Source organism: Adiantum capillus-veneris, chromosome 5 (genome assembly GCF_014529385.1).
Source record: "Adiantum capillus-veneris isolate H3 chromosome 5, ASM1452938v2, whole genome shotgun sequence".
NCBI lineage: Eukaryota > Viridiplantae > Streptophyta > Polypodiopsida > Polypodiales > Pteridaceae > Adiantum > Adiantum capillus-veneris.
This window is the reverse complement of record NC_140935.1, coordinates 55,459,976-55,469,853: the sequence shown is the minus strand read 5'-3', so window position 1 is coordinate 55,469,853 and position 9,878 is coordinate 55,459,976.

Here is a 9,878-nt window from a genome sequence, read left to right as displayed (position 1 = left end):
GTTGTTGTAAGGTTTGTTTTCGTTTTAAAATCCTGACTTTGGCCTCCTCCTGCGCTTGAGCTTTTGTTTCCTTTGCTTTTTTCTTGCGCTCCTTCGCAGCGTGTATTTTGGCAAGCATCTCTGTGGTGAGTGGTATGTTGTATTTCTTTAGTCTGCAACCACTAATCCAGTTAGGCGTTTCCTCTCCCTCTAATGTCACGAGTTTAATGGCACCGCTAGATGATATGTCATGAATCACATAGGGTCCATTTCCTCGCTTTTTGAGTTTCCGGGAATGTTGTTTCAGAGTATACATTAAGACGTAATCCTCAGTAGCAAATTCCTTGCTGATAACATGCTGATCAAAGAATGATTTCATGTTTCGTTTTTGCGCGTAGATTGATGCAACGGCTCTCAATCTAGTTTCATCCAGTTTTTCTAGGACATCTATCTGATTGGATAATTCATGGCCCGTCCATTCTAATTGTTTAGCGACCCGAAGCGTGGAGATAAGGAATTCAAGTGGAAAAATCGCTTGAATTCCATAAACCATGTTGAACGGAGTCATTCCAATTGACGTTTTGTAAGCTACTCTATATGCCCATAAAGCTGAATGCAACTTTTGATCCCAGTCAGCTCTCGATTCGCCGACAATTTTGGTGAGAATTGTCACCAAAATTTTATTCGTACTTTCTGCTTGGCCGTTCGCTTGTGGGTGATAGGGAGTGGATTTCCTGTGAATTACCATGAATTCATTCAATAGGAATTCGATCACCTCATTGATGAAGTGAGTTCCTCTATCGCTCACTAGCTCAATTGGTAAGCCATATCTGGTGAAAATGTTCTCATACAAAAACTGTGCTATCGTTTTTGCATCATTTCTGGTTGTCGCTTTAGCTTCTATCCATTTTGTTAGATAATCTGTTGCCACAATAATGTATTGAGCGTGCGTTTTATATCCCGAAGGCGCTATCGGTCCTACAAAATCTATTCCCCATTTCGCAAACGCTCTTGCCGCCATCATTGGCCTTAAGGGCATATCATCTCGTGCTCTAGGAATTTTTGTTTTCTGGCAATCGTCACATCATTTCACAAAATCTTCAGCGTCCATGAATAGTGTAGGCCACCATATGCCTGCAATAAGAATTTCTTTGGCCGTTTTGTCAGCTGAGAAATGTCCACCAGCTTGTCCACCGTGTGCTTGCTCTAAGATAGGAATGTATTCCTCTTCATTCGCGCACATTCTCAATTGATTGTCTTTTCCCCTCTTGTAAAGAGTGTCCTCAATCAGTACATAGTTTTCTGCCTCTTTCATGATTGCTTTGATTCGTGATCGACTCATCCCTTCAGGCATTATCCTGGTGGTGAGGTATTCAACAATGTAGTTACTCCATCAGGGTACTATAGATAATCTGAATAGAGTCGCGTTCTCTATTGGCTTTTGAAGCGTCCATTTAACGCAAGATTTGACATGCATATGAACACTATGTCGTATTTTTGGCCAATACACACCCATTCTCATCAATCTCTGATACATATGTGCATGCCCATTGTGAATCCCCGTTGTTTGTACATGAGCTTGGTTTAGGTACAATTCGCGTTCATCCATACAGCGATTGTATATCGGCTGGATAAAATCCGTTATCCAGGTTAATCTCAAGAATTGGAGTAGACTGTAACGTCGTGCTCCCATTCTTTTTGTTTCTAATGGTTTCCCATAAGTGTTATGGCCATTGTTCTTCAACTTCTGGAATTGGCATTATCATCATTGACTTAGCGTCATCAGTCATGTTCGGCACCACTCGATGATCCAGTCACAATATCGTTTCAGACCTGGGTTCGTTTACTTGTTTTGGTTCATCGATTTTTAGTTTTTCTCGCTCTTTGTGAATCAACACTTCTTGTTCTGGGGCTCTACCAATCTTAGGTTCCATCAACGCCTGGGCTGTTTCACTGAGGTGTTTACACATTTCCAAACGCTTTGTTTCCACTTCTGGTTGAGGATAAGTTAACCATCTTTGCTCTAAAGTTTGATTTGTTTTTAGCCTTGCTTCGTATGCTTGTAATAGAGCATCTAACGGCTCTAGCACTTTGTCAACCAAGACTGATCCCCCTGAGGACGCTTTCCTCGTCTTGTTGTTAACCTCAGCAGTTTTACTCTCTCTCTCTTGTTTGAATTGCTCCTTTGTTTCATGCAATTCATTTTGCGTGGCAATTTGGATGTTCAATCTTCTTGTTTTCATCCTGTCTCATTTCGCCTTCCAGGATTTTCGCTGGGTTCTCACGAATAAACTCTCGTTTTCTGTGGGTATCGGCAACTCGACCTTTTCCTCCAAAGGCTCGTTTTTCCTAAGTCCTTGGCTTGGGCTCTGGTTATCGCATTGATCTGGATCATAGGATCGGTTTTCGATCCGCTGCTTGCACTTGGTATCACAACCAAGATTGATCCCCCTGAGGACGCTTTCCTCAGCTTGTTGTTAACCTCAACAGTTTTACTCTCTCTCTTGTTTGAGTTGCTCCTTTGTTTCATGCAATTCGTTTTGCGTGGCAATTTGGCTGTTCAATCTTCTTGTTTTCATCCTGTCTCGTTTCGCCTTCCAGGATTTTTGCTGGGTTCTCACGAATAAACAATCGTTTTTTGTGGGTATCGACAACTCGACCTTTTCCTCCAAAGGCTCGTTTTTCCCTAAGTCGTTGGCTTGGGCTCTGGTTATCGCATTGATCTGGATCATAGGATCGGTTTTCGATCCGCTGCTTGCACTTGGTATCACCCCCACAATATTCATAGTAGCTTTTCCCTTGTTGTCCGAATTTTTTGGGCAATCTGGCAATATGTGATTCACACCACATCTGTCACAAAACCCAAAAATTTTCACTCTTTTGCCTTTGAATGGGCAGTTACGCTCCCAATGATCCGTACTTCCACAGCTATAGCACTGTCCAATTGGTGGTTGATTTTGAGGAGGTGGTCCCATAGGTTGTCCTGCTCTATTAGGATATCCTCTTGGTTTGTAATTTTGGTTCGCAATGAACAGTAACATTCTTTCGTCTATCAAATATTGATCTCTCAAAGGTTGCGCTACATACGTTGGTGGTGCCATACCCTCGCTATTTTCCCACGGTTGATAGGCTTCATCTGCGTACATTTGTGATTCAGGTTCTGTTGCGTAAGGCTCATTCGGTTCCTCATAATAAGAAACTTGAAGTGTCCTATTTCTTCCTCGTGATGCTTCACAAGGTTGAGCATACCTAATCATTGCCCTATTTTCTTGTGGTAATGGAGGTTGTTGACCCAACACAGGTTGAGGTCTGTCTGCTCCTGCTACCAACTTCATATTTGGTCCAACTTGATATCTTGGAGGAGGTGGTTGGGATGGTCTTGCTGAAGGTCCATACGGTCTTTCCCTCACATAGTTTTTGTTATAAAAACACTCTTCCGTGCTATGATTCGTCCATTTTTGTTCTATGGTGCACCATTTCAGTACTCGTCCATTCGCAACTGGTGCTTTTGGCTGTTGTGGGTACCACGGCGTTGGATGATCCCCCCCACATATGTCACACTTCCTCGTCTGAGACTGTCTCATCACCGGACTTGATCTCATATGTTGCTGCATTCTCTTCGTTACCTCCTCTATTAATTGATCAACTGTCGGCATCAAGGATGCTTGGGCATCTTTCTTGGTAGAGGGTTCGCTTTTAATCGAAGAAGAGCCACTGGTTACTGAATCAGTATCCTCTGACACTTCCCCATATGCTATGAGCGGGATGAAAACACACACAGCGCCTCTATAACGACCCGACACACACTCTTGGGAAGATACACACACACACTATGGGGCACCACTCGGCTTAGACAACACACCTGGCCAAGACAGGGAACACACCTCTAGAGTGAGAGGAGAGAGACTATCCACTTGCCCACTCCACACAAACACACACACACACACACACACACACCCAAAAAACTCAGCTCAAAAGAGGAGAATTTCTGATGTTTAGATACAAATGAGCTTGGGCCAACACCAATGGGGCAAACAGCTCACATAATATGGGCAAAAGAGACCAGATACAATCACAAACTAGAGCAGAAACTTCGCTCATAGGAGAAACTTACACAGGGAAAAGAGTGAGGAATTTGGCAAAATGGACAGCGCCATCGCGTCCGGAACGGCCCAAAACCCCAATCTACAATGTCAAAGTGCTCAAATCCGACCTCGAATGAACAGTTTACGGCCAAAACAGGCTCCAAAATGAGCAAAAACACACTTGCGGCTGTTCCTCCTCTCTTCTCCACGTTTTTTCTGGTTTTCTCTCTGTTTTTTCAGTTCCCACACTTAGATTTATTAGTTGGGCACCGTTGGCCTTTTAGATGACCTTAAACGGACCCCGAACAGGCCAAAAACTGACCTCGCAGTGCATAGTTGTCACCTTTTTGCATCATTTGCACACCTGGCACTCAGCTTTTTTTCAATAATGCATCTCGCCACCACGTGAAGCGGCCCCAAAAAGTGGTCCTAATGATGACCTTTCTGCATAACTCTCACAAGAAAACACCCACGTTGTGTCCGTCCTCATCCGCGTGCAAATATTGACCTCGTTTGCCCTCCTGACGCCACTAGATGCCATCTGACGCACCTGTTGACCTCACGTCGTCGGCCCGCGGATAGCTTTCTCGAGAAGTTTTACGCGCTACCAACTCCTCCTTATTGTAGAAAAAACACACTAGTATTGATAATAGTGAAAATCGCTGCACTATGTACATGCTGTCCTACCTGTACACATGTGGGCCCCACGTAACCACCTGGCTATGGAAATTGGGTAATCCTTTATTCGATGCACCATGCCTGTGTATGTACATATGCGCAATCCCTTGCTCAAAAAAACTCCTGACATAATTTGCCCATCCCCTAGCCTGCTAGATCATTCATGATCAGCAGCAGCAAAGAGAGATATGAGACTCGCCGCATCACAGGTCTCCTCATCCTTCACCAACATTGCTTGCTCCACAGACAGCTCATCTTGCTCCACCATCATCAATCTAGCATGATACAATTTAAGACGCAATCCATTTACTTATGTAGAACACCATCCAGGTTAGCCAGCTGATATGTGCCATTTGGAAAACACTCCACTACCTTGAAAGGGCCTTCCCACTTAATTTGAAACTTCTTTTGGAAGGTGTTGTCCAGCTTACTGTTGTAGCGCAAAACCAAGTCATGCTTCTTGATACCCTTACTTTTGACCTTTTCATTTATCTTTGCCAAAGCCTTATCCTGCATCTGCCCATAATGCTCCAATGCGCTCATCCTATCCAACTGGACCTCTTGTAACTGCAAGAGCCTCTCTTTGAATGCATCACTAGGCGGCCCAAGCAACTTCTCTAACATCTTGACCGCAGGCAACTCTACCTCCACAGGCAATAGTGCTTCCTTTCCATACACCAAATGAAATGGAGTAAATCCTCTACCTGTCTTCACCGAAGTACGGTAAGCCCATAATGCACTAGGCAATTCCAAATCCCAATTCTTTCCTTGGTGCTCTGTCACTTTAGAAAGAATTTGTACCAACTCACCATTGAATCTTTCATTTAAGCCATTACACTGTGGGTAATAAGGAGTGGTATGCTGATGCCTAATCTTCATCTTTGTGCATAAGAAGTCTAGCAGTTTAGCTCTAAATCCTGGCCCCTTATCTCAAAGTAGCTCTAATGGCACCCCAAACTTGCAACATATTTCATCATACACAAATTTTGCCACATCCTTTGCAGTGATCTGTTTTACTGCTATAGCCTCTGCCCATCTAGAAAGATAGTCCACTGCCGTCAAAATATAGCTTTTGCCCCTGCTTGTGATAGGTAACTGGCCTATTGCATCAATCCCCCACTTTTCAAACACATCAAACGCCATAATGGTTTTTCGTAGCTCTGGCTTCAACACTCTCTTCCCAAACGCTTGACACCTATTGCAAGACCTACACCAATGGTGAACATCCTTGTGCAAACTAGGCCATGCATACCCCTCTTGCAAAATCTTATGCAAGGTGATCTTTAGAGCAAAATGGCCACCACATGCGCCTTCATGATTCTCTTCCAACACTCTCTAAAGCTCCTCCCGCCAAGGTACATGTCTCAACACGAGATCAGCCCCTTTCATGTATAAGACATTACCAATCAATTTGTACCTGTATGCTCTACGCACAAAGCCATACTTCTTAGACTTCTGGATCTCCTTTGGAATGATTCCTGTTAGCAAAAACTCCTCTTCTTGAGCCAAACTTTCCCGGCCATGATAAAGAGGTAAAGTGGTCCTCAACACAAATAGCTCCCCAATCATGCCTTGAGCTGCTTCATGTGCCTCTCCATTTAGAGCACGTTCAATGTGTCTGATGATCCATGCTTCGAAATTTTTTAACAGCCTTTAATTCTGAAGCACATTTCCTTCAATGAGGTGTTCTTGCTCTTCCACACACCCAGCACTTGCTTCACCACTAATAAGGCATCACCTTTTATGCTCAACCTTCGAACCCCATGCTTCAAACAAATGTGTAATCCGGCTTCCAATGTAGCATATTCAGCCTCATTGTTACTATGCGCATCCAATTTGAACCCTCTCTTGCATACTAGCTTCCCCTTTGGATCATAAAGTGCTATACCCCCTGAAGCTGCATCGTGGATCTTTATGTATGAACCATCAAAGAACAACACATGTGCATTGCTGATCTGTGGCACTTCTTCAACTACCTTTCTCACCACCTCTTCCTTAACAATAAGGGGATTCTCCTTGTAGGTCAACAAATCAGCTAGGGTAGCCCTTGTGCTATCTTCCACTAGAAAAGAGAACTCAAACTCTTGAAGCTCAATTACCCATTTCTTCACCACATTTGACATGTTAGTACCATTAATTAACTGTGGCAAAAAGGCATAACTCGTCAAGAAAACAAAAGGCCGTGGTAGCAAGTAATGATGAAATCGTCGACAAGCAAATATTACACTGGCCATCACTAGCTCTACTTCCGATAACTTTCTCTCCGCTACCAACTTCACTCGGCTTGCACAATACACTAGCCTCATATAATGCCTGCCCTTTCCCTTTTGCAATAGCATAGCTCCAATGGCATCATCCCCTACTGATGGATTTACATAAAAAACTTTCTCCCAATCAGGAGCCTGCATGGCTGACAAACCCCCTAACATCTCTTTCACCTCTTGAAACACTTCTTCACACTTGTCATCCCATTGCAATGGATCATGCTTTGCCACTTGCTGTAATGGATAAAGAAGCTGCGAAGACAATGGAATAAACCTTGCCATGTACTTCACTTTGTGTATAAAGGTTGCCAATTGCTTCGTACTCGTAGGTGATGGAAGAAGAATAATAGACTTAACCTTGTCTGGATCAGCCTGAATGCCATTTTCTGACACCATGTGGCCCAATAACTTCACCCTTGGCTGTGCTAGATGACACTTCTTTGGATTTAGTTGTCCTCCACATTCATCATATCGAGCCAATACCATCTGCAGCTTCTCATGGTGATCAGCCCTACTGCTATAGACACAGAAGTCATCCATAAAAGCTTTAACACAACTACCAATGAATGGTTCCAACACCCAATTTGCTCTCTCTTGATAGAAGGAAGGTCCATTTGACAACCCAAATGGCAATACTGTGTAGCAATAGCAGCCCCATGGCGTAATAAAAGTTGTCTTTGTGCGGTCTTTAAGAGCAATCTTCAATTGAAAATAGCTTGAAAAACCATCACACACATTGTATCTCTCATAACCTACCACTGAATCCAAGATCTGATCGATGAATGGAAGAGGATATGGGTTCTTCTTAGTGGCTGTGTTTAAGGGTTTAAAATCAACACAAATTCTCCACTTCCCATCCTTCTTTGGACTGACTACAATTGGACTCACCCATTCTGTGGTCTCCACTGGAACTATGAACCTTGCCTTCAATAACTTGTCCACCTCTACCCGCAAGGCTTCCATTTGCTCTTGACCCATCCTTCTTAGCCTTTGCCGCACTGGCTTAGCACCTTCTTTCAGCTCTATATGCATCTCTTCACCCTTGAACCCTCTGATCTCTTCATATGAAGTAATGAACAAATCAGGAAAACTAGCCAGCATATGCAAAAATATATCCTTCTCCATAGCTGAGAGGTCTCCACTAATCATTTGCGTCATTAATTCCTGCTTCTTTGACAACTCAACCTTGGTTTGCATCAGCCCTTCAATCACTTCATAAGGCCCTTCACTTTCATCTTCAACTTCATTCGCAAATGCGACTAAACCACACTCCTGGATTTCTTTATCCATCAAAAGAAATGCAACATCAGCATCCTCATCACTGCTGGTATTGCTATCACTGTCCTCATCTGTCACCGTGGAAGATTCTTCATCACTAGACTCATCCTCATCTTCATAAAGCTCCTCTAATCGTTTCCTTGTGTCCATATTATAAAGCTTCTTGGTACCTGTCTTTCCATAGAGGCTAATCGTACCATGTCGCCAATCTTGAACAGCTCCCACTGCACGTAACCATGGTCTTCCCAGTATAATAGGATATGCTCCCAACCCTGCTGGCATCACATGAAAATCAACCACTGCCTTTGCATCATATGCCTCCACTTCTAAGCTCTTTACAACACCCAAGCATTTTACTTTTTGATGGTTTGCCAATCTCATCCGAAACCCTGACACCCCAGCCACTGTGAGACCCATCTTCTCAACGCATGAGTGTGTTATGACGCATATTTGGGCTCCGCCATCCACATAACCTTGTCCCAATTTTTTTCCTTTTATGCCACACATCTACTATTGGACAAATGTCTGGTAGCTCGTCCATTGCCAACACCTTTACTGAACCTCTCTCTGGCTCTTTCTCCATTGGGTTAACCATCCTCTTCCACTGTCACTTTAGCTTAGGCACCATCTCTATAAGCTGCCCAAAAGTAACATCTGCCTTCCTGCTCGTCAGATCCTCCTTCAAGTCATAGCTTAATTGCCCATCCCCTAGTGGAAAATCTGAAACATGAAACTTTCGACGAGCTCTCCTTTTCCTCTTGGCCTTGACATCCTCGCCTTCATGGCTCTTTCCTTTCTTCTTACTAGGACCTGGGGCACTTCTTCCTTCCTTTTCCTCTGTGGTCCTCTTCCCAATAGGCATCACTAATGTATCCTCTAGCTTTGATGCCTTCTCCAAGGTGACTACACTTAGCACTTTTGTCTTTCCCTTTTCCTCCTAGGTCAGTCCACTGGTTTCTTCGTCTCCCTTAATTTCGATGTCATAATCATTTGACCTAGTTAGCACCTGTCTTGGCAATGGATACATGTCTCCCTCCATCCTTGGTGGCTTATCACATTGCGGGCTGATGTGACCCAACTCTCCACAATTATAACATGTGGGCGTCTGCCTCCAAAACCTACCATTGCTTTGTCCAACACCATTCCTAGGCCTTTCTTCACCTCCTGGCTGATTTGCAAACCTCCCTCGACCTCGATTATTTCCCACTTGACCTAGCATGTTTAGGCTGAGATTCTTCATCAAATCTACCATTTGCCTCATGTCTTGCCTTAGCCCATCATCTTGCACTACTGTAGTGACCACTGCTGGCATAACCTGAGTAGTAACAGGAACCATTGGTTCATGATGAACCCCTGACATACGACCTTGTAAAGAGTCCATAGGCTGAAATTCAGACCTCATGGGCAAAGACTCCACCCCTAACTGGCTCATTTTCCTCAGCTTCCACTCTTTGTTCCTTGCTACCTCTAGTGCATCTTCATATGTCCTAGGCTTCTTTAGCTCCACTCTCCAACGTATATTCTCCCAAAGACCAGCTAAGAACCTGTCCTTCTTCATCATGTCAGGCGAGGGTACCTGTGGGGCTAAAGCCTT